This window comes from Canis aureus, chromosome 18 (assembly GCF_053574225.1).
Source record: "Canis aureus isolate CA01 chromosome 18, VMU_Caureus_v.1.0, whole genome shotgun sequence".
In the NCBI taxonomy this organism is placed as follows: Eukaryota; Metazoa; Chordata; class Mammalia; order Carnivora; family Canidae; genus Canis; species Canis aureus.
Window position 1 is genome coordinate 23,412,756 of NC_135628.1, and position 26,545 is coordinate 23,439,300.

The window sequence follows — 26,545 nt, forward strand, 5'->3', positions numbered from 1 at the left end:
ATTTTGTTGAGTAGGGCAGTGTCACTTGGAAAGTCTTCCCAAAGGTCTCATTTGGTATTACTAGAGACGCCTCAAGAACTTTAGGTGGGATTCTACATGGAATCAATGAATCATTCAATGCAGCAATTTAAATCCCAAATAATACCTGTGATCTTGATAGATGCATAGTCCATAATTTTATACATTCATCTTAAGTCATCTCTCAAATGGAGCGGCAGCAATGAAAGATCCTTGCAGGACAAGTATCATATGAATCACAGGGAAAAGGTTTGCTGACCCCAAACTCTTAAAGAATGGAAACTCTAGCCAAAGCACCAGCATTTTCACAAAACAATATTCTACAGATGCGGCCTTAATCTAGGGCAGGTTCCAATGTAATGTGTACTTTACAGTTTCCTCACCCATTAGGGATATGGGTGAGGAAATCATTAGTTCTGTTACCATCATGCACAGGTAAATAATCACACTGCCAGTTTGTGCTGTTGATTGTTTCAGTTTATTTGTTTCTCTGTTTACTCTTTTTAAGAACCTCTATAGCTGGTAACGAAAGGGAAAAAAAATTATGAGCATGACCACCATCTTGGGAAGACACTCTGATGACAATAGTTTTGAACACAGCTATTTCTTTGATTTACCTTTGCTCTGATGATACTTCGATCTTTCTCTCTTACCTCCAACTTTCTGCTGTACTCTAGATGGTTATTTCTACCTGCCTAGTGGGCATTGCCTTGATGTCTCATAGTCACATCAAAATCAAAATCTCCCCTCCTCAAGGGATTCTACTTTCTCTATCATCTTATAGTATGATTCCATGGCTAGAAAACTCAACTAATTCCCCCTCTTTTTACCTTCACTTTCAGAGAATCATCACATCTGTTGAGTCTGTCCCCAAAATGTCTCATCAGGCTGCTCCACCATCCATCATTCTGCTGCTATATTACCCCAAACAGTTAGTTAACCTACCATTACTTCTTGCCCCCAACATAATCATCATGATTCTGAGATCACCTCTATTCCAGCATGACCTTTCTGAGATGTAGATCTAATCATTGGAAAACCCCCACTGGCTATCCATTGCTTACAGGCTTAGATATTGGTTTCATTCAACCATATTGATCATTTCTAGAGCTAGTTCCTTGTGTCTTCTCCCTCTCTACAGACTGTTTTATGCCTAGAAGGTATTCAATAAACATGACGTATTAACTTGACCTATCTCTCACAAACAAGTGAAAGAAGAATATGTAGAATCTAAGAAGTTGTTCATATTGGGTTATAAAGTTCAAAAAAGAATGTTTAAATCTCCTCTCTAGCTATTCATCACTGGCCAGCTCTGCTTAGTCAGTTTGCAGCATTGTGAGCCAGGAGCTTTCTGTTCCCACCCTAAAGGAAGTTTCCTGCTGAGAGAATGCAGAAGAAATAGAGCTAGGATTGGAGGTTTCTAGAATGTGACAGTTTAGAAAGCTGTTATTACTGAGTGTGTTTAACCAAAAAATGCAATTGTACTGCCTTGAATACACAACAACAAATAAGTGGGTTTACTACTAAAAGATTATTTTCTAATGTTAACCTTACATGGCTAGCCCTCCACCCCACTTGTCTTTCCATCTTACCACGTATTTCCTGTTTCTCACTCTGGATCAAAAGATATATCTGGAATATTCTAGATTTGGAATCAACCTACACAATTACATTAAGAAATTCATTATGTAAATGTTGCTGTTGGTATAGGGGGGTATTGAAAAGAAGGATATACATTTCAAGGTATCAGACAGAGTACTAAAGAGATTTTCCTTCCTATGAAAAAATATATCCTACAAACTATAGGTTAGCAGTCACTCTGAATCAGAAACTCTTATGGTACAGTTTGGAGGTGGATCTTAGGAAGTTGGGAGCAGTCTTTCAGTCTCTCTCCAGTCATGGCCATCTTTATCATTAGCTCCTTTAAAAAAATAAAGTGGAGGCTGGGACTCAAGTTCAGCCCTTGTAGACATGCACATGATCAGACCTGACAGGGTCCATTTGCTAATTACATGTAGCTACTACTCTGCTTCATCAGAACTTGAACTAAAAGACCAAAAGCCAAGCCATTAGTCATCTGAGAATATAAATGGAATTTCATGTTCCTATGACTGATTGGTCTTAATTTATGAAGGACTCTGTGAGGACAAACAAGAATCAAATATATATCCTTGCCAGGGCTCATAAAATGGGATGTAATTGGTCTGGGCCTGTGTTGTTTTAGTGCTTTAAGCAATATTAATATCTTTAAGAAACTAAAAGCTTCTTTTGTAAATCTGTTTGGTCCTAATTGATGATCTCAAGGTCAAAGTCAATGTATTTATGTTTCATTTTCCCTTTTATAGACAAAACAATGGTGCAAGCTCAAGTGCTCACACATATATCAAACACCAAATATAAAAGCAGAATGTAAGTAATGTCCTTGAGTATTAGTGGCTGAGAGCAGATGCAAAAGCTGCTGACACACATGTGCTCAGTGAAGTGGACCCAGGCCAGGACATGTCTATTTCAATCTCTTTATCTTTAAAATAGACCTTATACAAATGTACCAATATACCACAGAATCATGGTCTTTATGAACTCAGGGCTGAGTATTTTTTTTTAATATCAAGTTAATATCACTGCTAAGCAGTACCAAGTATGCCAGAAAATATCAAGACCATTTACATAAAATTAAGTCTAAACCCACCAACCTCCAGAAAAACTAGCTCCTCTTCATTGGACCAAAGAACCATATTCATTATCCATAAAATCATTATTGAGCATCTACTACATACTAAGCATTAGTAAAAGAACAGTGAACAAAATAATCATGGTCTTTACCTCCACAGAACTTATATTCAAGTGAGTACAAAAATCCAAAAGATTAAATAGAATAAGCAAACAAATACAATAACCACAAGTTATAATAAGTGCAAGGAACTTGGAAGGGGTTGAGAAATCAGAAACAGCATTTAGATCATTCAGCTCCTCCATCAACAGATAAAGAAACAGATACCTAGTGGTGAAATAATTTGCCCAAGGTCATATAACCCCTATCCAAACCCCTCCTTTGACAAGTAAGGAAATATATCAAAACTATATTCTAAACAAATGCAGAATTTTATCACTAACCAAATGACTAACAGTCCTGATTCAAAGATATTATGGTGACATTCTTATGATATTCTAATTGAAATTCTAATGTACTTCTTCTGTAATATCACAGTGTAGAGAAAACAGTCAGGGTCCTGGCAGTGTCACCATCAATTGGTTTCATTTACCTAGCTAATGGGCAATTCCAGACTTCTGCTTATTAATTTGGCTTAATGACCCTAATGGGGAGCACATTCTGACCAATAGGATCTTTCTCCTTTTCTCCCCCACAGAGCCCATCAAAAACACCGGTCTCCCAGGATATCTCCAGTTGGTATGCACCAACCATCTGCAATCTACTATGCCTGTTCAAAACTGGCTTCTCCTGTGGGAACAACCTCATTATGGAAGGATAATTTTCAACCTGAGAGTGTCTGTCATAGCCAGGAGTAGATCACCTAGTATGTGTATTGTTTTATACTTTACATACCTCTCTCATGCATTATCCCATTTAAACCTCACAACAACTTTATGAGAAGAGCAGTATTATCCCCATTTTACAGATGAGGAAAATGAAGCTCAGAAATGTTAACTGATTTGTCCAAGTTGATTAATAAACGAGCACCAGGACCAGGATTAGACCTTTAAACTCTAGGATCTATATGTTTTCCTATCAGTTGCCCAAGGGATAGTCTTTGCTACGAGGATGAAGAACAGAGATACTATTATTAAGTCAAAAGTTAAACTTTAGACTGCACTAGCCACCCCACAGATGGTTAGGGGAAGAAGGGAAATAGATGATTTCTAAAACGCAGCATGAGAAAGCAGCTAGAATGTCAATGGCAATTGAAGCAGCCTCTATGATCTGCCCACAATGGCTACCATATGGTAGGGCAGAAGGTACATGCATTCCACATTAAATGGCTATAATAGCTGACCCTTAAGTTATCATTCAGTTGGTAGGCTCTCTACATATCACATATACTAACTCATTTAATCACCTCAACAACTCTATGGAGCAAGATTCTGGTATTCCTATTTCACAGATGGAGAAACTGAGGCATACACAGTTTTTAGGTGTTTTGATTAAGATCCATAAGGAAGAATAGGGATTCTGGTTCCAGAATCCTTGATCTTAGCTACTACACTATATTATATTGTGGTCACTGTAGTGGATAGGATAACTGTTATTTTCACACCTCTATTTCCATCTACTTTCCGGTAGTAGCACTATTTTAGAGAAACTTATCTCTCCCATTTTGTATTTAGTCTCGATGAGATACCTATCATGTTGTCCTTTAAAACTTGGTCAATTTGCTCTTATCTCTCAAGAATTTGTATCTTGAGTGGACAAAAACAAAGACAGAGAAATAGTTGGATGATCTATCCCACAGCAACACCCTGAAGGGATTACATTTGCTTCTGCAACCTGGATCTTCAGAGTATGCTAGTCCCCAACTTTCTGAGCCTGGTTCTTCAGCTTTTCCCTTAATTCTAAGAGTTGCCCACATCCAGTTTGTTCTTTTTTGCTTAGTACAAACCATTTGTATTGCTCACAATCAAACTCTGACATACCACTATCACTTGCCCCTTGTCTGCCCTCAGCCAGCTGTGTGACCCTAGGACACTATTCTCAGGACCTCAATTGCCTGAGCTATACTATTGAATTAGAAGGACCTTTTGGCGGGTACCTAGGTGTCTCAGTCAGTTGAGCATCTGCCTTCCGCTCAGGTCATGAACCCCAGGATCCTGGGATCAAGCCCCACATAAGCCTCCCTGCTCAGCCAGGAAACTGCTTCTACTTCTCCCTCTGCCTGTAGCTTCCCCTGCTTGTGCTCTCTTAAGTGCGCTTGCGCTCTCTCTCTCAAATAAATAAACAAAATCTTTTTTTGTTAAAGGACCTCTTTTTTTTTTTAATAGCTCTAACATTTTTTAATTTGATTCTATGATTCCCTGGTCATACTATGTCTCCTTGTTCTTGCTATATCTACAACTCCTATACCACTCTATAGGCAAGGGTCTCCTTGCTTCTCTTTCAGGCCACAAAATGCCACCTATGCAGATCTGGTTTATCTGTTATTCATTTTCTCTAGCCCCCAAGCCAACTCTCCATAGCAGCTAGTTCAGACTTTCTCCTTTCTCTCAATACCCCCTATTAGATTCCAAATGGATGGCCTTGTCTTCCGTGTTAGCAAGAATATTACAGTGATTCATCATCTGGCCCAGAGTCCCTAGTTTATTTTCATCTTTTCCTCCACACATCTTCACCTCATTCTCTCTCCACTCTTCTTTCCTTTTCTTCTCTAAACCATACTTCTTCCCAAGTATGCAGAGTGCAGTTCAACAATGGGTATCTTTCATGTACCATGTTCTAGGCACTGTGCTCAGCACAGAAAACACAAAGATAAATAGCCTTGCCCCCAGGAAGCAGTCTACTTATGGAGGCGTATATAAATAGATAATAGCAATCAAGGTTGCAAGAGTTTTAACAGAACTATTTACAAAGTGTTATGGGAACACTGAAGAGGTCAGGACAGATTTCCTATAGCTGAAGAATGAACAGGAGCTGGCCAAGTGAAGGCTGTGACAGGTAGATTAGAAAGAACAGGCAGGGGATGCCTGCGTGGCTCAGTGGTTGAGCATCTGCCTTTGGCTCAGGGCGTGATCTCAGGATCCTAGAATTGAGTTCCGCATCAGGTTCCCTGCAGGGAGCCTGCTTCTCCCTCCGCCTATGTCTGCCTCTCTGTGTGTGTCTCTCATGGATAAATAAAAAAAGAAAAAGGAGGAGGAGGGGGATGAAGAGGAGGAGAAGAAAGAGAAGAAAGAAAAAAAAAAAAGAACAAGCAGCAAAAACAGAGAATCATCCAAAATCACAGAGCCCCAGGTAAGTCCATGCCCACCAAACACACACCCCTTATTGATAATTATGCCTGCCATGCCTGATTGTATCAAGTAACAAAAGTCTGACCAGGACACCCAACTCATTCCTATGCTCTGAATTCACATGCCCCAAATGGCTCTCAACACTCCTTGTTCTGACCCCATCTCCTAAAACCCTTCACTATAACTTCATTGATGCTTTACTTGGTTCAGTCATCATCTAAATCCCTTCTTGGAACATTTCCTTCACCGTTTATTTTACCAAAACTGGCTCTCCCCTAAAGACCTGCTTCCTCTGCAGCCCTCACAAAGGTGGCTGCTTTCTAACTTCCCTATCCTCCACACCAGGCATGGAGGTAGGGTAGAGTGCTCTCTTTGCTCCTATTGCTGCTTCAAGACCATTCTCCTGCCTCAGGAGAATGCAGTTCTCCTAAAACAAAAACAAAAACAAAAAATCAGCTTTTGATCTATCACGTGTCAACAGACAATCACCCACCATCCCCTCCTTACTGCAATCAGCTACAAATTCTAGGTCATTCTTTCTCAGTGTTTTAAGATTTTAGTTCCCAGTTCACTGTCACTCCCTGCAACAGTTACTGCAATTCATTTTGTTTTAATTATCTACATGGATGATGTTCTAACACTAGTGCTTTGCTATCCTATCTCCTCAGGACTTTCCTTGTTCTACATCTTAGTCATCCACTCCCATTGCCCGGGCCTTGTCAGTATCAATAACAGAAACCTCTCCATTATCTCAGTCTCAACAATCTCCCACCCTAACCATCACCTCCCACCTCCCTGGATCACCAGGTAACACAACTCCAACATGATTTCAGTTTCACTGGACCATGTGTTGATCTTATTCTCTGTACCCTCATGTTCTCCTCTCCCTCTTATGCAGTGCTATGGTCTGAATGTTTGTGTGCCATCCCCTCACCAAAATTCATATGTTGAAATCCAATGTCTGATGTAATAGATATTAGGAGGTGGGACCTTTGGGAAGTGCTGAAGTCATAACAATGGAGCTCTCATGTAAAAGATCCCACAAACCCCCTTCTACCACATGAGAACACAAGAGGTCTGCGATCCATAAGATTCTTCACTAAGCTAGCACTCTGATCTCAGACTTCAAGCCTCTAGAACTATGAGAAATAAACTTCTGTTGTTTGTAAGCCACCCATTCTCTGGCATTTTGTTATAGCTGCCCAAATAAACCAAAAATGGATTCAAACACCCTACTTAACTTCCTTATTGGATCATTACGTCACTTCCCCGCATATACCTTCTCCTTTATGGAATTTGACTAGAAAACCTCCTATTCTTGTTAAATCCAAATTTCCACCCACTGTATGCCTACATCCAAGTAAACTAAGACTTCATGGAAAAAAAATCGCATGGTCATGCTGACTAGTCTATAAATTTGTGACTATAAACAGGTATATCTTTAGTAACACCCAATAATCCTATGACACTTACTGGGTACATTCAATCTCTCAATCTCCTGAATGAATATTTTGTACCTTTTCCTCTCTTCTCAAACCTCCAGCATTTCTTCCCATCCTCACTCCCAGCTGATAATTTTATTTCTATTTCACTATTAGAGCCAGCTAAAAAGAACTTCCATGCCCTCTCACCACCATATCTACCCATCTATCTATATCTGCATCACACATTACACTTATTTTTTGCTCCTAGATGAATTGTTCCTGCTTCTATCAATTCCTCCACATATTCCCCGGGTTCTATCTACCCTTGACGACTCAAGGATATTGTCTCCCTTATGCTGCATCACCAATTTCCCCTTCTCTACTGAATCATTCTAAAAGGACACCTACTATAATTTCTAGTCTTAACTCAATATCCCCTTTAACCCACCCTTCTGTTTCTCTGCTTCCTTTTCAGAAGATCTCCTCAGAGTTGTCTATATATATTACCTCCAATTCCTATCCATCTAGTATCATTTTTGAGACATAATAACATGTGATAAAATTCACCATTTTAAAGCATACAATTCAGGGGTTCAAGGTTGTACAATCATCAAATTATCTAACTCCAAAACAGTTTCATAATAAAAAAAAACCCTACCTATTAGTAAAAACTAATCTACCTTTTGTCTCTATGGATTCTAGACATTTCATTGAAATGGAATCATATCATATAATATGTGGCCTTTTGTGTCTGGCTTCTTTTACTTAGTATGTTTTTGGGGTTCATCATGTTATAGCATATATCAGTAGTTCATTTCTCAATCTATTTTTTGAAATTACTGCAATCAAGTTTTCCCCTCCCCTGAAACTATGGTTAGTATTCTTCTTGTTACAAAATCTAGTGACCAGGTCTCAGTCATCACCTTACTAAATCTGTCAGCACCATTTGACATGGGTGATCCCCATCCTTAAGAAACTTCCTTCACTTAGTTTCCAGGACCCCACATACCCTAGTTTTCCCTCTATGTCTCTGGTCATTCCTCCTGGGTGTCCTTCTCAGGTTCCCTCTTAACTTTCTGCTTCTAAATGTTCAGGTTCCTTAAGCTCAGTCCTTGGATCTCTTCTCTTTTCTCTACTTTCATTCCATGAGGGATCACAATCCAGTCTTGTGGCTTTAAATTACATCTACAGGCTGACAATCTTCAAACTTCTATTTCTCATTAGAACCTCTCCCCCAACACCAGACTTGGAACTTTCTCAAGATGTCCACTTGAATGTCTAAAGTCATCAGACTCTACATATCTAAAACCCAACTCCTGAATTCACCAATCCCTGCTCTTCCTCAGTCTTTCCATCTCAGTTAATCTAACTTCACTCCTTCTAGTGCTCAAGCCAAAACCCTTGGCTTCATCCTAGAATCTTCTTTCTTTCGTATACCCACATAAGAAAGTTATCTTGTTTATATCTCTAAAACATATCCACAACTAGAAATTTCTCATTACCTTCACCTCACTCATCCTAGACCAAAACATTATCTTTGTTTATTGCAATAATCCCTTAACTGGTTTCTCAGTTTCAAACCCTTGCTCCTACCCCTCAACACCAGTTTCAACACAGCAGTCCAAACAATCCTTTTTAAAAATAAGTCAGACCATATCATATCATACCCCTGCTCAAAATCCTTCAAATGACCTTACATCTCACAGTCAAACCAAAGTTCTTTATAATGGCTGACTAGATTCTACATAAAATGACCTTCACAACCTCTCTGACGTCAGCTATTCCTCTTAGCTACCTCCCTTCCTCCATTCTAACCAAAGAGGCTATTCTTGGAATACTTCAAGCATGCTCCTGCCTCAGGACCTTTGCACTTGATGTTCCCCTTGCCTGGATTTCTTTTACCTCAGACTACCTGCATGGCATACTCGCCTTTTCAATTCTTCACTCAAACAACTCATTCCCAGGTAGTTTTCTTTATTCTATCTATTCCCCAGCTCTCCCTGTACCCTTTCCTCACCTATTTTTCTCCACACCATATTCAACATCTTATATACTATATATTTACTTGTCTTTATATCTGTCCTTTCTAGAATATTAGCTCTATACAGGCAGTGATTTTTGTCTGGCTTGTTCTCTAATTTATCTGAGTGCCTAGGTTGGATCCTGACACATAGTAGATACTTCATTAATATTTGTTGAATGAACAAATTAATGAGGTGCTCAACACCCAGCTAAAACTGGAAGCCCTAAGTTTATAGCCTCATGTTTTTCATCAATTTATGAAGGCAGAGAAGGTGAGATTGTAGAACTTATTGAAGTTCTGCTGGAAAAGGAAAATATATGAGGGTTGTGGCTATTAGTGATAAAGTGGTCCATGGGATCACCATGGAAACCAGTTTTGGTAAGGGGAAAAAAATGATACTACAAAAAGAACAAATAGACCAGGTAAAAATAAAGTATTTTAGAGTATGGAGAGTCCTATGAGGTTGAAAATTGGATTAAAGACTTAGAAAGATAAGGTGCTGTGATCACAGAGTAGATTTAGAGTTCAAATATCAGAGCTATATCTATTATTGATTTTTACAAGGTCCAATGTGTCCATATGTGAGTGACTTAGATGAAACAGAAAACTTCACTAGAAATAACAGAGTGAGACTGTGGTGTGGGAAGGGGTCATTTCTATAGACACTGAAGTACCTCAGGTTCCTGGAAGAAGCTGGAATAAAGTAAAAAATTATCATACCAGCTATATATGACTTCGCTATTAATTTAACAACTATGTCTCAGTTTCCCTGTCTAAAAAAACAGGGTAATAATGGTACCTAACCCAGACAGTTATCATGAGGTTTAAAGAGTTAATATTTGTAAAACCCTTAGAACACTGCTTGGTAAAAAGGTACTGCTTTAATTCTAATAATGCACAAGATTACAAAGATTTTCATGAATTCAAGAGCATGAGATGAGCCAGTCTAGCAGCTTAGCACATGAAAATGATATTATGAGAAAGCAGGGACTTCAAAGGAGCAGGCAAGCAATGCCACAAAGACTGGGAAACTAACATAAACAGCTAGACATTCCTGGAGGAGTTTATATGAATGAGTTAGATGAGCAATGGGGACTGTGGTGAACAAAGAGGGGTCACTTCACCACACCTTGAACCAGCCATTGCCCTGCAACAATGTAAGCCCTGTGTCATTGAAACTCCTAGTTTTTACAAGAAAAGCAATAAATGTCCATTTTTATTTTAAATCTTCCAGTTATGCAGATAAAGACACACATCAAAAAAAAAAAAGAAAAGAAAGAAAGAAAGAAAGAAAGAAAGAAAGAAAGAAAGAAAGAAAGAAAGAAAGAAAGAAAGAAAGAACAATAGGCTGGTATCTCTGATAACATACATGCAAAAATCCTCAACAAAATGCCAGCAAACCGAATCCAATAATACATTTAAAAAAAATCATTCACCACCATCAAGTGGGATTTATTCCCAGGATGCAAGGGTGGTTCAATATTCACAAATCAATCAATGTGATACATCACATCTTTAAGAGAAAGGATAAAAGCCATATAATCATTTCAAGAAAAAAAAAAATCTGATAAAGTACAATATGCATTCATGATAAAAACCCTCAACAAAGTAGGTTTCACAAACTAGAATAAACAACCCAAAAATTTGTATGGAATCACAAAGGACCGCAAATAGCCAAAGCAATCCTGAAAAAAAAAAAAGCAAAACTGGAGGCATCATAATTCTGGGCTTCAAGTTATATCACAAAGCTACAGTAATCAAAACAATATGGTACTAGCACAAAATAGATACACAGATCAATGGAAAAGAATAGAAAATGCAGAAATGAACTCACAGTTATGTGGTCAATTAATCTTCAAGAAAGCAGGAAAGACTATCCATAGGGAAAAGGACTGTATCTTCAACAAATGGCATTGAGAAAACTGGACAGCCACAGGCAACAAAATGAAACTGGACGCCTTTCTAACACCAGACACAAAAATAAATTCAAAATAGATTAAAAACCTAAATGTGAGATTTAACAGCATAAAAATCCTAAGAGAGAGCACAGGCAGTAAACTTCCTTGACATCAGCCATTTTCCTAGGTAGGTCTTCTGTGGCAAGGAAAACAAAAGCAAAGATAAACTATTAGGACTATATCAAAATAAAAAGCTTATGCACAGTAAACAAAACAATCAACAAAACTAAAAGGTAACCAATGTACAAAACGGGAGAAGTTGTTTATAATACAAATAACTTATCCAATAAAGGATTAGTATCCAAATTATATAAAGAGCTTATAGAACTCAACACCTCAAAAATGAGTAATCCAATTTAAAAAAGACATGAACAGACATTTTTCTAGAGGACGTACAGACAGCCAACAGACACACAAAAAGATGTTCAACATCACTCATCATCTCAGATTCTACATAAAATGCAAATCAAAACTACAAAGAGGTAACACCTCATACCTGTCAGAATGGCTAAAATCAACAACACAAGAAATAATAGGTGTTGGTGAAAATGTGGAAAAAGGGAAAAACCTCCCGCACTGTTGGTAAGAATGCAAACTGGTACAGCCACTCTGGAAAATAGTATGGAGATTCCTCAAAAAGTTAAAAATAGAAATACCCTATGACCCAGCAATTGCAATACTAGGCATTTATCCAAAGAATACAAAAATACTAGTTCAAAGGGATACATACATCCAGATGTTTATTGCAATATTATCTACAATAGCCAAATTATGGAACAGCCCAAGTATGCATCAATTGTTGGATTAATAAAGAAGATATAGGAGATATATATCTATATATACACATATATATGAAATTATATGTAATGTAACATTACTCAGCCACAAAAAGGAATGAAATTTTGCCATTTACAATGACATGGATGGAGTTAGTGAGTATTATGCTAAGCAAAATAGGTCAGTTAGATAAAGACAAATACCATATGATTTTACTCATATGTGGAATTTAAGAAACAAAGCAAACAAGCAAACGGGGGAAAAAAGAAAGAGAAACAAACCAAGAAACAGACTCTTAACTATAGAGAACAAACTGATGGTTACCAGAGGAGAGGGATGGGTTACCAGAGAAGATGGGAGAGTGTTGGGGATTAAGGAGTACAGTTTTCATGATGACCACTGGATGATGTATGGCATTGTTGAATCACTCTATTGTACATCTGAAACTAATGTAATACTATATATTAACTATATTGGAGTTAAATTTTTAAAAAAATTAGAAAAATTAAAATAAATAAATCTCCTGGTTATGAAAAGTTGGCTCAAATTTATAAAGTATTATAAGGTCCAAAATGTTAGCAAGCCATCTTTGGTTAACTGTGTCTTTGGATGCAGCAGGTACCAGTCTGAACACCCTGTTTTCCAGAAATGTAAAAATGATGGATCAGAAGATGAATGCCATCCCATCCTCCCTGCCCCACGACCTCCATGATATAGGAAAAGAAGGAGTGTCTTTGTAGGTGGGAGGTGGTTTCTGTCAAGGTCACAAAAGAGGAGGAAACTTTCAGTGAAGAGGCTGAAGAGATAGAAAGCCAAAGACAAGAGCACATGAAAGGGAAGGTAATCAAGGGCTTACATTTTAGGCAGTGACTAAGCATGAGAAAGCTGAGAAGGACAGAGATTAAGTGCTTTAAATTCCAAATGGACCCCTGGCATCAAGTCCAGGCAGATAATAGGAGACCCAACCTCCAGACGTACTAATTTCCAGGGAAACCAGCTCCCACATTACAGCTTCCCTACCATCATCTTTAATTCCCCTCAAAGGACTTCTTTCCATTTTCCAAATAGGCATCATTTTCTCTATTCCAAAAATCATTTTCTGTATGATATATTAATAGGACTTAAGTAATCATTTGCAGCTCTTTTGGCCATTTCTTGTCTCCCTCTCCACAGGCCCTTCTTTCCCTTCTCACCACTTGGGCCTTCTCTAATTTTGGCCCTCATCTCATTTTTTTCTTTTTCTCTTGGAAAATCAGTCATTATCAGGCAGCAACTGTTGCTTCTTGCCTATAACTCCCAAAACTGCACCATGATGAACTCCAATTCTGTATTTCCAATTGGCCCCTTCTAGATGAGAAGTTTTTTTTACCAGTCCATTAACCTTTTTTTAAAAAAGTACAGTGACTTATTCATTAACATTTGTGCTCCAGCACCTAATCTACTGCCTATTATGTGGTAGATATTTAATAAATTTTGTTTAATAAATGAAATGTCTCAAAGGTATCTCCATTTCATATTCAGTAGGTCCAGCAGTTAATTATTTTTCTAAATATGTTTGTAAACATACACATGTATGTTCATGTCAGGTATGTTCATTCATGTGTGCTCTGTGAACCAAAATGTAAACAATTATTAATGTGTTAAATTCATATTAATTTCTAATTTTTTATTTATAACTTTCTGCATCACTTGAGTATTTATAATCAGTATATTATACTGCTTTTAAAATCTAGCCAGGAGCTATTTTCATTTTTTAAAGGAAATAAATACTATATTTATTATCTTCAAACTAAAATGACCTTCACTTTCCCCATATCTGGTCTTTAAACACTGGCATTCTCTTCAAAGCTTACTTCTCCCAGAATAACCATATTCTATCAATGATGTGGCCCACAGGTTCCACATTTACAATTTCCCTTGACACACTCCCTAACCCCATTTGATCTATCACCATTTTTTGCCTAGAGTACCAAACCCTCAGACCATCAGCCAGTTTAGACTATGTTCTGCAGGGTCACAAATGATACAAATTTTATGCCTAGTGGCATGAAATGGCAAAGGTTTATTTCTCCCTCATGTTACATAACCAGTATGAGTTGGTTGAAGGTTCTGCTCCATGTGTCCTCACTTTAGGACTCAATTTGATGGAGCAGCCAATATGTGGCATGCTACAGTCACAGAGGCAGAGGGAAAGAGAGCTCAGAAGGATCTTGAGCTGGCATGCAATTGCTTTTATCTAGAGGTGACATACCTCTGCTCATAACACATTGGCCAGAATTATTCACATGCCTCCTCAACCATAAGGGAGCCAGGAAGTGGAATCCTGCCATGTGCCTGATGGGGGAAAATTAGAAATATTTAGCAAAGAAGACTATTACCTACCACACTTGAAAAAAACCACCAAACTGACTCTACTGACTCAAAATTATCCTATATTACTTGGCCACCTGAGTCACCAGACTTAGAGTCCCAAAGATGGAGCTCCAGTCTTAATCTCTCATTTATTGCTTGAGTGACCATAGTCATTTAATTTCCTCAGGTTTAATTTTTAACAACTCTTCTCCCTACCTACATTCCTAAGAATATATAAAATATTAGATGGGAACTCGTACAAACATTTATAGCAATAAGTTGAATTAATCTAATGCGACATTAATTCAATAGCTGGCTTATGAAGCTGGCTGTGCATACTATTTCACTTACAGTGATGCCTGAAGTGTGCTTGTGTGGGAGGCAGGGACAGGGGATGTCTCCAATGAGGCCGCCCTGGTGCTGTTAAGCACTTACCTGAGCTCTGATATACAGGATTGCTCTTGGTGCTCTGCCTCATGCCTTTCTTGGAATGCTACCCTTATCAATCAGCTTAGTGACTCCAGTCTTTTTACTGTGAAACCCTCAGACCACAGAGCCTAAACACCTGCTGGGCTTGAAGAATGAAAGGGAGTTATTTCCTTTGACTGCAATAAACATCTTTTCCCCTTGTACAGTCTTCTTGCTCTCTTCTTTCTTATGACATTTACTCTGCTACCTAGAGAATTCTCTCTTCCCAAAGGCATCTGACCTCCTTCCCCATGTTATGGAATATCCCTGTATTATCTCCCACCACAATCCATAGCAATGCTGCCTGATGCTGACAATCCCCAGGTTATACCTATGGCATGCTGTTTATCCCTGCCCCTGAGACCCAAGCCTAGGCTCAGAAAAGAAACAATTTCCTTCAGCCCCTGAGTACAAAAGCATAATTATTCAGGAACCAGCCTGTTCACCCCACAGGAGAAGGCACTTAAACATCATGTGTCATCTTGAAACTTCACCCAATAGCTACAAGGGTGAGTCACCTTCAAAACACAATAGAAAGTTGAGTTACTTGCTCCATAGGGTGCCAAGGCCTTTATGCTACCACCAGTAATTCTCAAAAGCCATGACTGGGAGCAGTTTGTCCTCCATTTTCAAAGGCTCAGGTACCCAGCTGTTGGGTCCAGACATGAACATGAGGATGCAGATTTCTGTCTTTGAAAGCAGTCAATTGTGCATGAAAAAAGCAAAAAGAAACATGCATCTTTGTTAAAACTTGTTCTAAGGGAACACAACATCCACAACTGGGTCACCACAGAGATTGATAGATCATGCCTGGGGCTCGAGCCCCTAATGCAATCTGCCCAGCTGGAAGAGCCACAATGAATTGTTAAGACCCCTTAATCTGATGATTCACCAGCAACAAGATGGATGCCCAGAATACAGTGATTGCTGGAGGGTTTGCAGACACCTAAGCTGAACAGATGGAGCATGGTGGAGGTATGGTATGGTCTCAAAGACATACAAGCATTATGGCTCCCCACAAAAGAAACATTTTATGTCAACCACAGCAGCATCACATTCTCATCAAGATAATAATGTCTCTTTGAAACCTGTCCCATTCAAGAGAAGCAAAGGCACATACTACAAGTGATTGCCCATTATTTTAAGGGGGAAATGCATCTCAAATTATAGACCTTTTATTTCTCCTTTCTACCTAATTTCCACTCACCATCTACGTGGATCTCTTGTGTCAAAAAAAGAGCAGTGCTAAAATCATCTGTGCCTGCTTAGTAGTTTGACTGGCTCATCAGAGGACTGGTCACACAGACATACTTTTTCCAACAGCTGCCAACTTGTCTCATGTCTCAAGGGGAAAATAAAAAAATGTTACTACCTTGATATCAATTCATAGTAAACATGTTCCCTCCATGTTTTTTTTTATGTTTAGCAGCATATTGGTAGTTTAATTTTTATAGAGTTATAATTGGCATAAGGTAATTTATTTTCAAAGTCTTCCAATTTAGGGAAACTAAACAGACTCATCTTTTTTTCCTGTAGTATTTTTTTGGTGATCTTCCTTGAGTTTCCTTTTATCTTTTAATTCTTTACCAAAACAAACAACAACAACAGAACACAATCCCCTTTTGTGGATAAGTAACTGTTAAAGAGTATAAGAATTTGAACTGATATGAGAGAAATCACTCTGCAAAAATGTTTTCTAAGTTATGGATGGTGGCTTTTGGATGCTGTGACTCACTAAAGAGGAAAAATCAGAGAATGGCGGTAGGGGGGAAAATTGAAAAGTAATAAATCTCCACTTTCAGTTTTTATTTTCCAGTTAACTAATTCTAATTAACTATTTTTTATTCATATAATAAAATAAAAATATGAATAAAGGGGTTTTATTCTATGAATCCATCTTTAAGTTTCTAGTCCCCAGTTCTTTCCATCTCAATTTGTAAGACAAACTATATTTGGCAATGAGAATCTTTTATTTTATACATTGTAAAGAAAAATTTCTAGGTAGTAATTTTTTATCCTGTACACCTTAAAAATACATGTAGCAGGCATAATCTCAGGAAAAGTCTCAAAGTTGAGCCACAGTTCTGTCTAAAAGGCAAAGACTTGTTTTAGAAATGGCCCATATGGCTCCACTTTTGAGTTTTTAGTACTGACAGGCGGCTACAGGGAGCCAGATGGATAACATAGGTAAGATTCCAACATCATAAATCTTCTTAATTAAATTAAATTTTCAAAAAAGGAGGGAAATTTAAATATAATAGAATACAATTATCTTAGGAATAACACACATGCATTGCATCTTTCTGTTTATTTTATCTGGAACTTGTATTGGTATATAGTTATTAACTGGGATTGGGGGGGGGCATGATGGTGGAGGAGCAGGGTCCGCACCTCCCTCGGCCCCACCAACTTACCTAGATAACTTTCAAATCATCCTGAAAACCTATGAATTCGAACTGAGATTTAAAGAGGGAACAGCTGGAATGCTACAGAGAGAAGGGTTTTCACTTCTAACAAGGTAGGAAGGCAGAAAAAATTTTAAAAGAATCCAGTGGGGTGGGGCCCCCCGCGAGGAGCCGGGCTAAGGGGGGCGAGAGCCTCCAGGACAGGAAAGCCCAGCCCTGGAGAAGGGGGAACTTTATTTTTTTTTTAAGATTATTTATTTATTTATTCATGATAGAGAGAGAGAGAGAGAGAGGCAGGGACACAGGCAGAGGGAGAAGCAGGCTCCATGCAGGGAGCCCGACGTGGGACTCGATCCGGAGTCTCCAGGATCACGCCCTGGGCCGAAGGCAGGTGCTAAACCACTGAGCCACCCAGGGATCCCCAGAAGCGGGAACTTTAAAAATCCACACCGGGTTCTTCCCCAAAGGAAAGGTGCTGGCAGGGAACTCGGGCAACACCGCAGGAGGGGCAGTGGAGCCCCCAGGTTCCCGGGTCACTACAGAGGAGGTGCACCGGGGGAGAGCGCCCCACACACCGCAGCCGAGGGGTGAAGGGCTGGAGTGCGCCCCGCGGGGTCTCAGGGAGAAGCCAGTTGGTCAGGGGGCAGCTCCAGGAGAGGGGGCTGCGCCCAGCTGTCTTCGGGGGGCCCGGGAACATGATTCCAGCAGCGCAAGTCCTGGAGCCCAGGGCACCGGGGGACATAGCCCAGGATCCACCGCCCCCTTCCCCAGGACAGGCGGAAGCGGGGAGGGCACAGGACAGCGAGGATGGTCCTGCCACCGGTGGCCCCCGAGCTGTGCAGATCGGTGGCCCCCACCCCCAGAGCATCCAGGCCCCTGCGGACTGGGAGCTATGGTAGTTACTGGGGGAGCTGACTCCAGGGCTGGACAGCTGGCCGCCGCCAGTGGTGTTGTTCCTCCTTGTGTCACTGTGCACCCGGGAAAGGTGGGGCCACCAGGGAACAGAAGCCTCACAGGGTAAAGAGCTCCCACTGAGCCCGCACCCGCCAGGGGGCAGTGCATCTCCCCCAGGTACACACACCTGAGAATCAGCACAGCAGCCCCTCCCCCCAGAAGACCAACTGGAAGGACAGGGGAAGAGCAAGTTCATGACCCAGCAGCACTGGAAAGCTCCAGGGAAAGTTGAGGGATTTACAGTATATAGAACCAGAGGGTAGCCCTCCTATTTTTTTTCTTCCTTTTTCCAGTACAACTCATTTTTATATCAGACTATAATTTCCCAATTTTTTTTCTTTTCCCACCTTAACTACAATATTTTACCACCTCTTCATTTTTAAGAGTCTTCCTTTTGACTTTCATATTTCTACGATTACAGCTCCTAGATATATTTTCCACTTCTAGATTCCCTTCAACATACTCAGCTTAATTTGGGGAGATATTCAAGATATGCTTTTTATGTTTTGTGTTTTTTGTTTGCTCTGCCTCATTTTGTTCTACAATGGCAGAAGTTAATACCTTCTAAAACATGACCAGCACGCACCCAGAATCAAGTGGTTCATTCCGTGAAGCTGGTTCATTCCGTGAGATTCCTGATACCCATTCTGCCCCCCTCTTTTATCTCATTTGTGTTTTGGTGGTCAATGTTGGGGCCCTCTACAAGTATTTCTGGTTTATATAAATTTGGAATGAGCTTCTTCTAACATACAGAACTTAATATACTCAGAAACAAGAGGATCACCCTCTAGAGCCCCTCAGGTAGACTACATTCTCCCTCCACTACAACTTCGTCACCACCACCACCTCCCAGCCACCCCCCCCTTTTTTTTCTCCTTTTTTTCTCTTTTCTTTTCTTTTTTCTTTTTTCTCTTCTCTAGGATTCCTGACCTTTTATTTTTTACTACTTTGTTTTAAAATTTGTTTTTCACTTTAGTGGTACTTTTGTTTTATTTCATTCTGATCTTTGATTTCAAATTCTGGTCCCTGACCTCAGCAGAATTATCTAGGGTGAAATTTACTTAGGTCGTGGTTGATATTCGTAACACAGCCTGCTCATACAGCTACTCTGCACTGAGCAAAATGACTAGAAAGAAGAATTCACCACAAAAGCAAGAATCAGAAACAGTACTCTCTGTCACAGAGTTACAGAATTTGGATTACAATTCAATGTCAGAAAACCAATTCAGAAGCACAATTATAAAGCTACTGGTGACTCTGGAAAAAAGCATAAAGGAATCAAGAGACTTCATGACTGCAGAATTTAGATCTAATCAGCTGAAATTAAGAATCAATTAAATGAGATGCAATCCAAACTGGAGGTCCTGACAAAAAGGGTTAATGAGGTAGAAGAAAGAGTGAGTGACCAGAAGACAAGCTGATGGAAAGGAAGGAAGCTGAGGAAAAGAGAGAAAAACAATTAAAAGACCATGAGGAAAAGTTAAGGGAAATAAATGACAGCCTCAGAAGGAAAAAATCTACATTTAATTGGGGTTCCAGAGGGTGCCAAGAGGGACAGAGGGCCAGAAAGCATATTTGAACAAATCATAGCTGAGAACATCCCTAATTTTGGGAGGGAAACAGGCATTCAGATCAAAGAGCTAGAGAGGTCCCCCCTTAAAATCAATAAAAACAGTTCAACACCTCAACATTTAATAGTGAAACTTGCCAATTCCAAAGATAAAGAGAGAATCCTTAAAGTGGCAAGAGACAAGAGATCCCTAACTTATATGGGGAGAAATATTAGATTAACAGCAGACCTCTCCACAGAGACCTGGCAGGCCAGAAAGGGCTGGCAGGATATATTCAGGGTCCTAAATGAAAAGAACATGCAGCCAAGAATACTTTATCCAGCAAGGCTCTAATTCAGAATAGAAGGAGAGATAAAGAGCTTCCAAGATAGGCAGAAATTGAAAGAATATGTGACCACCAAACCAGCTCTGCAAGAAATATTAAGGGGGACCCTGTAAAAGAAAGAGGAAGCCCAAAGAAATAATCCACAAAAACAGGGACTGAATAGGTATTATGATGACACTGAATTCATATCTTTCAATAGTAACTCTGAACATGAAGGAGCTAACTGATCCCATCAAAAGATGCAAGGTATGGATAAAAAGCAAGACCTATTTACTTGCTGTATACAAGAGACTCATTTTAGACCTAAGGATACCTACAGACTGAAAATGAAAGGATGGAGAACCATTTAGCATTCAAGTGGTCCTCAAAAGAAAGCTGGGGTAGCAATCCTCATATAAGATAAATTGAAGTTTATCCCAAAGACTGTAGTAAGAGATGAAGAGGGACACTATATCACACTTAAAGTGTTTATCCAACAAGAGCACCTAACAGTCATGAATATTTATGCCCATAATATGGGAGCTGCCAAGTATATCAATCAATTAATAAGCAAAGTAAAGACATACTTAGATAACAATACACTAATACTGGGAGACTTCAACACAGCACTTTCTGCAAATGAGAGATCTTCTAAGCACCTCATCTCCAAAGAAACAAGAGCTTTAAATGACACACTGGACCAGTTGGATTTCACAGATATTTACAGAACTTTACATCTGAACACAACTGAATACACATTCTTCTCAAGTGCAAATGGAACTTTCTCCAGAATAGATCACATACTGGGTCACAAAGAAGGTCTCAACTGATACCAAAAGATTGGGATTGTCCCTTACATATTTTCAGACCATATGCTTTGAAACTTCAACTCAATTACAAGAAGAAATTTGTAAGAAACTCAAACATGTGGAGGTTAAAGAGCATCCTGATAAAAGATGAAAGGGTCAACCAGGAAATTGGAGAAGAATTAAAAATATTCATGGACTAATGAAAATGAAGATACAACCATTCAGAATCTTCGGGATACAGCAAAAACAGAACTAAGAGGGAAATACATCGCAATACAAGCATCCCTCAAAAAACTGGAAAAAAATCAAATACACAAGCTAACCTCACACCTAAAGGAACTGAAGAAAGAATAGCAAATAAAACTTACACCAAGCAGAAGAAGGGAGTTAATAAAGATTCGAGCAGAAATCAAAGAAATAGAGACCAGAACTGTAGAACAGATATACAAAACCAGGAGTTGGTTCTTTGAAAGAATTAATAAGATAGATAAACCATTAGCCAGCCTTATTAAAAACAAAAGAGAAAAGATTATAATTAATAAAACCATGAATGAAAAAGGGGAGATCACAACCAATACCAAGGAAATACAAATGATTTTAAAAATATATTATGAGAAGCTATATGCCAATAAATTAGGCAATCTAGAAGAAATGGACCCTTCTCTGGAAAACCACAAACTACCAAAACTGGAACAAGAAGAAATAGAAAACCTGAACAGGCTGATAACCAGGGAGGAAATTGAAGCAGTCATCAAAAACCTCCCAAGACACAAAAGTCCTGGGCCAGATGGTTTTCCAGGGGAATTCTATCAAACGTTTAAAGAAGAAACAATACCTATTCTACAAAGCTGTTCCAAAAGATAGAAAGGGATGGAATACTTCCAAACTTGTTTTATGAGGCCAGCATCACTTTAATTTGAAAATCAAAGACCCCACCAAAAAGGAGAATTATAGACCAATATCCCTGATGAACACAGATGCAAAAATTCTCACACGATTCTTGCCAATAGGATCCAACAGTACATTAATAAGATTATTCACCATGACCAAGTAGGATTTATCCCCAGGATGCAAGGCTGGTTCAACACTCATAAAGCAATCAACATGATACATCATATCAACAAGAACCATATGATCCTCTCAATAGATGCAGAGAAAGCATTTGACAAAATACAGCATCCATTCCTGATCAAAACTCTTCAGAATGTAGGGATAGAGGGAACATTCCTCAGCATCTTAAAAGCCACCTATGAAAAGCCCACAGCAAATATCATTCTCAATGGGGAAACACTGGGAGTCTTTCCCCTAACATCAGGAACACAACAGGGATGTCCACTCTCACCACTGCTATTCGACATAGTACTAGAAGTCATAGCCTCAGCAAGCAGCCAACAAAAAGAAATAAAAGGCATTCAAACTGGCAAAGAAGAAGTCAAATTCTCCCTCTTTGAGAGTGATATAATACTGTACATAGAAAACCAAAAGACTCAACCCACAGATTGCTAGAACTCATATAGCAATTCGGCACTGTGGCAGGATACAAAATCAATGCCCAGAAATCAGTGGCATTTTTATACACTAACAGACTGAGAAAAGAGAAATTAAGGAATCCATCCCATTTACAATTGTACCCAAAAGCATAAAGTACCAAGGAATAAACCTAACCAAAGAGGTAAAGGATCTATACCCTAAAAACTACAGAACACTACTGAAAGTAATTGAGGAAGACACAAAGAGATGGAAAAATATTCCATGCTCATGGATAGGAAGAATTAATATTGTGAAAATGCCAATGCTACCCAGGGCAATTTACACGTTTAATGCAATCCCTATCAAAATACTACGGACTTTCTTCAGAGAGTTGGAACAAATCATCTTAAGATTTGTGTGGAATCAGAAAAGACCCCAAATAGCCAGGGGAATATTAAAAAAGAAAACCAGAGCCAGGGGCATCACAATGCTGGATTGCAAGTTGTACTACAAAGCTGTGATCATCAAGACAGTGTGGTACTGGCACAGAAACAGACACATAGATCAATGGAACAGAATGGAGAACCCAGAAATGAGCCCTCAACTCTATGGCCAACTAATATTTAACAAAGCAGGAAAGATTATCTGCTGGAAAAAGGACAGTCTCTTCGATAAAAGGTGCTGGGAAAATTGGACAGCCACATGCAGAAGAATGAAACTGGACCACTCTCTTGCACCATACACAAAGATGAACTCAAAATGGATGAAAGATCTAAGTGTGAGACAAGAATCCATCAAAATCCTAGAGGAGAACACAGGCAACACCCTTTTTGAACTTGGCCACAGCAACCACTTGCAAGATACAACCATGAAGGCAAGGGAAACAAAAGCAAAAATGAACTATTGGAACTTAATCAGGATAAAAAGCTTCTGCACAGCAAAGGAAACAGTCAACAAAACTAAAAGACAACCTACAGAATGGGAGAAGATAGTTGCAAATGACATATCAGGGAGGGGCTAGTATCCAGGATCTATAAAGAACTTATTAAACTCAACAGCCAAGAAACAAACAATCCAATCATGAAATGAGCAAAAGACATGAACAGAAATTTCACCAAAGAAGACATAGACATGTCCAACAAGTGCATGAGAAAATGCTCCACATCACTTGCCATCAGGGAAATACAAATCAAAAGCACAATGAGATACCACCTCACACCAGTGAGAATGATGAAAAGTAACAAGACAGGAAACAACAAATGTTGGAGAGGATGTGGAGAAAGCAGAACCCTCTTGCACTGTTGGTGGGAATGTGAACTGGTGCAGCCACTCTGGAAAACTGTGTGGAGGTTCTTCAAAGAGTTAAAAATAGAACTGCCCTACCCCCGCAACAATTGCACTGCTGGGGATTTACCCCAAAGTTACAGATGTAGTGAAATGGCAGGACACTTGCACCCCAATGTTCATAGCTGCAATGTCCACAATAGCCAAACTGTGGAAGGAGCCTTGGTGTCCATTGACAGATGAATGGATAAAGATGTGGTATATGGATACAATGGAATATTACTCAGCCATTAGAAACGACAATACCCACCATTTGCTTCGACGCGGATGGAACTGGAGGGTATTTTGCTGAGTGAAATAAGTCAATTGGAGAAGGACAAACATTATATGGTCTCATTCATTTGGGGAATATAAAAAATAGTGAAAGGGATTAAAGGGGAAAGGAGAGAAAATAAGTGGGGAATATCAGTGAGGGAGATAGACCATGAGAAACTCCTAACTCTGGAAAATGAACAAGACTCCTAACTCTGAGAAATGAACAAGGGCACTTGATGGGATGAGCACTGGGTGTTATGCTATATGTTGGCAAATCGAACTCCAATAAAAAATATAAATAAATAAATAAATAAATAACCAAACAGGATTGTGGGATACTTTAGATACATTTGATAATATTAGTGGAAATTTATCTATTGTGGATTACAGAATAGATTTCCCTGTGTTGAGCAAACATAAATGGGATAAAATAAATATAATCAAAATATCCCATCCGAGGCATACAGAAAGGATATACAATTAGGATTTAGTTTTGTGCAAATCTCAGAAACCTCAAATAACTGTGCTCACACAAGTAGAAGTTTGGAGATTGGTGGTCCATGGCTGGAAAGGAAGCCTCAGAGTCACTGGGGACCCAATTTCCTTCAACTCTGCGCTATCATCCTTAGGGTATGGCTAATTGCTCTTAGCACATTCTCGAGGATGGCTTTATGGTTCAAGATGGCTGTAGGAACACTTCTATAGTCTGAGCCAGAAGAAAGAAGATGGTAGGCAGGGTTTAACTGGCTCACTCTCCAGCTGGATCAGACCTCTTTACAAGGATTCCTCAGAAATTCCAAACAATGGCTTCTGTTTATATTTCACCAGTCATCCCTAGTGGCAAGGAAAACTGGGAAATGTAGAAGCTTTAGCTATCTTCCAAAAAACCTGAGATTCTAAGGACACCTGGGTGGCTCAGTGGTTTAGCATCTGCCTTTGCTTCAAGGTGTGATCCCAGGGTCCTGGGATCGAGTCCCACATTAGGCTCCCTGTGGGGAACCTGCTTTTCCCTCTGCCTGTGTCTCTGCCTCTCTTTCTCTCTCTCTCTCTCTCTCTCTCTCTACGTCTCTCATGAATAAATAAATAAAATCTTTAAAAAGAAAACTTGGATTCTGGTAAGGAATACAGAGCAAATGGATATTGGGGAGAGAACTAAAAGTCTGTGCTATACAAAATGCTGAATGGGAATAATCAGTAGCCAAGAATATTCCATCCTGCAAAGCTATCATTCAGAATTGAAGGAGAGATAAAGAGTTTCCCAGATGAAGGAAAAAAAAAGTTTCTCAAACTCTTTTAAAGGGACTCATGACCACTAATCCAGCCCTGCAAGAATTGTTAAAGAGGACTGTTTTGCCTGGAAAGGAAAGACCAAAAATAACAGTATGAAGGTAGGAAACACAAAAGCAGTAGAAATGAATACTTCTGCAGAAAATCAGTCAAGGAACTCACAAAATAAGAGCATATAAAATATAATGACCTATACCTAAAATGTGAAGTGGAGAGGAGAAAAGAATGGGTTCAAACTCGAAGGACCATCAACTTAATAGAGACTGCTATATGTAGAAGAGGTTATATACAAACCTAATGGTAATCATATAATCAAAAACCACTAATAAACATTCAAATAATAAAGAGAAAGAAATCCAAAGATATCACAAGAAAAGCCCACCCAACCATGAAAAAGACAAGAAATGTTAAGAGAAAATTTTAGAAACAATCACAAAACAAGTAATAATATGGCAGTAAATACATATCTATCAATTATTACTTTGAATGCAAACGAACTAAACACTCCAATCAAAAGACTTAGGGTATCAGACAGACTAAAAAAAAACAAGACCCATCTATTTGCTGCCTATAGGAGATTCATTTTAGACCTAAAGACACCTGCAGATTAAAAGTGAGGGGACGGAGAAACATTTATCACACAAATGGATGTCAAAAGAAAGCCAGAGTAGCACTACTTATATTGGACAAAATAGACTTTAAAACAAAGACTGTAACAAGAGACAAAGAAGGACACTACATAATAATAAAAGAAATAATCCAATAAAAAGATATAACAACTATAAATATTTATGCACCCAACATGGGGACACTCAAATACATAAAATAGTTAATAACATACATAAAGGAAATAATTGATAACAATACAATAATAGTAGGGGACTTTAATACCCACTTACATCAATGCACAGATCAATGCATTTTAAACAGAAAATCAACAAGGACAAAATGGCTTTGAATGACACATTGGACCAGATGGTCTTATTCAGAACATTCCATCCTAAAACAACAGAATACACATTTTTTTTCAAGTGTACATGGAAAATTTTCCAGAATAGACCACATATTAAGCCACAAAATAGGCCTCAGCAAATACAAGAAGACCAAAGTCATACTATGCACCTTTTCTGACCATAATGCTATGAAACTAGAAGTCAACCACAAGAAA